The sequence below is a fragment of the Polyodon spathula genome, chromosome 25 (genome assembly GCF_017654505.1).
Source record: "Polyodon spathula isolate WHYD16114869_AA chromosome 25, ASM1765450v1, whole genome shotgun sequence".
NCBI classification, from domain to species: Eukaryota; Metazoa; Chordata; class Actinopteri; order Acipenseriformes; family Polyodontidae; genus Polyodon; species Polyodon spathula.
The window spans coordinates 19,206,155-19,208,823 of NC_054558.1; the positions used below are offsets into that span (position 1 = coordinate 19,206,155).

The following is a 2,669-nucleotide window of genomic DNA, read 5'->3' on the forward strand; positions in this document are numbered from 1 at the left end:
ACATTCATGCATGTTAAGAGCAATCACATATGGAGCAGTGAAAGGACTGGAATAAAAATAACTTTATATCACATGCATGGATGCACATCAGGGCTGTCCAATGGCATATGCAATCAAGTCATAAATTTTGCCTGGAGCCATTCATTATTTCCCTCAATGTAACAATGGGAAATTCTGCTTCTCGGCTGCTCATTGGGTCACTCAGCTCAGACCTGTTTCTTGATTTGCATCTCCATCTGACAATGTGATAATGTTTTTATGTGTGTACATAGCAGGGCATGTTGATAGTAGGAGCCAGCAGTAAATGTCTTTTTTTACAGTAGCAGTCCATATGTTAACCATGTTCTGTTTTGTTTTTTTCTTCTAGTGATTAAAATTATTGGGTGGTGCCGAAGAACAGCAAGCAATTAAAAGCCCCAGAAAGCAGAATTTATTTGCAGCTTTAACATTGCTGAACTCATTTTCAGATTTGAATCTACTGAGGCTAGCAATTCTTACAGCAGCCTCTCATTTTAAAAAAATAAAAACAAGCAAACGCTGATTCATATTGCTCCGAGTACTGCAATTTTCTGTAATTCCACATAATGGTTTATTGCACGGTGAATGAAAACTGGAGTAATTGCAAATCATGTACAGTATAATTCAAACTAAAAATGAATTTGTGAATAGTTTCATACCTTTCGAAATCAACACAAGCTGGAGGCAGAGAATGGGCTTTTTTTCTTAAAGCAGTGGCATGCTAGTAGAGGTATGGAAGTCCAATATGTGCTATTCCTAATCTTTTATGGATATCCACAAGTTACTGTTTGATATTGTTATTATTGAGACTCTGGTTACATATGGTCATGGTCATGCACATATTGCTGTGAACCATGCTGAACTCAAACTTTTTAACAATAAGTTTCAAGGATGTAATGAAAATCAGAAACAGTATAAGAACTGCAAACCAAATAAATAAATGATACGTGAGTAAGAACATTATTTATTCCACCTTGAAAGATTTGTCACATTCCTAGTACAGGGATTACTTTGAAGTGCGTTTCACCTTTAACAGTGCTTGGATAGTAAGTTTAGAGGATACCACTGGAGCAGCCAAGACACACAGATATCTGACAAGCTGTAACATTTCTCCACTGGCACACGGCTCACTGGTTTTCCTCTTACCATAGGCAGAGAACAAGTCCCCACACGAGGCATGTTGAAACTCAGGGCTGGTCTAATGATTTTAATGGGTGCTTTGCTGAGCCTCTCCGGTGAATGTCAAGAAATTATTACACAAGTTCAGGTGGGGCCCAGGCTGAAGAGTGAATCATTGCCTGGGGTCACACCTGTGTCTTATCTGATCATAAAAGAACCTCGCACTGTAATAACAGCTCCTGTGTTCAATCTGTCACCACGCTGATCTCCTTAAAAGGCCAACGCACTCATTTGAACCTCTTTCTTGAAGATGTTTTTACTGCAATAAAGCAATGGAGGAACAAGGTTTAAAACCTCATGCAGTGCAGTTTAGTACACATGGATGAGAAAATTATATATAGCATGTGAGAGAATAATTACCATCAGGAATGTTTTGATTTTTATTGACATTTCTAAGTACAAACCTCTTCTTCTGCTTGCGGTTCCCAGGCTGCCTTTTTTTTGCCTGTTTTGAGGTAGTATGGTTAGGAGTCGTATAAAACCGGTCTCCACTGAACCCCTCCAGGTATTCATGACACCTCCTCCTCATCCTGTGGGACAACATCTGTAAACTTCTGAACTCACACTTCTCAACCCCAACCACATGGCTGTATCACCACATTTCATTGCATGTTAGTCTGAGAAAAAAACAACACTGTTGACATTGCCTTGTGTTCAGCTGACCTGAAAGTAAGAAATACAAGTTACTTTTTAACAGGTAATGTCTGTTTTCAAGGGTATTAATGCTATTTTAATGGTCTATTGTACTGTTTTAATGGTCTATTGGTCTATTACTGCTATTTTAATGTGTTGTTATTGTATTTAGCAAAGTCAAATAGTCAATATCTAAAGATTTGTGAGCAACTATCTGTCTTTGCTTACAATTAGGTATAAGACAAGTTCAATGTAACTACCCCATTGCTGAAGAATGGAATCTGGCATTATTGTAGCTTTCTCTATTATTTCTTCACTGCCGACAGTGTCAGTGTCACTAGGACATTGTTGTTACATTAAGCATGGGTTTAATCTCCCCGAAATAATGTTGCCTTCTTGGTAAGTAACATCAATTAATCATTACTGAGAAACAAGTCATAAGTATTCACAAGCACAACATTAAACACAATCAGCTGTTCAATGTCAAATCAAAATGTTACCTGGAGTTCAGAAGACCCCTGAGCTATTCTTAAGAGAGTCGCTCACATAGTAAGTCATTGCAGCCTGTCTGAAGCAGACCGAATCAAGCCGTGTGAATCATATGTCATGAACACTCAACGCAGCCAAAACATGTCTAGCCCCGCCTCTTCATTTTTGGATTCTATTGATGGCTTGTCCAAACCAACTTGAATACAATTCATGCATACAGTCAAGAATCATAGAAACAGATTTATAGTTTATATATGATAATTCCAGCTGGATTTCCCAACATGGCACAGGTTTAATGGTTTAATAAATTAAACTTGGTAAATAATGTAAGCCTCTTGTGGGCAGGATGA

The 2,669-nt window shown here is 38.0% G+C and overlaps 1 long non-coding RNA gene across 2 annotated transcripts; it reads right to left on the reverse strand.

Moving 5' to 3' along the window:
* Positions 1-978: 978 nt before the first annotated feature.
* On the reverse strand, positions 979-2,412 carry LOC121300337. Of its 2 annotated transcripts, none has more exons than XR_005947513.1 (3): positions 2,331-2,412; positions 1,602-1,727; positions 979-1,456 (listed from the first exon to the last, which is right to left on the reverse strand). It is a non-coding gene; the product is annotated as an uncharacterized LOC121300337 (long non-coding RNA). The 2 variants fall into 2 exon arrangements; XR_005947512.1 differs by having other exon boundaries at positions 1,602-1,860; positions 2,331-2,409.
* Between the last annotated feature and the right edge of the window lie 257 nt (positions 2,413-2,669).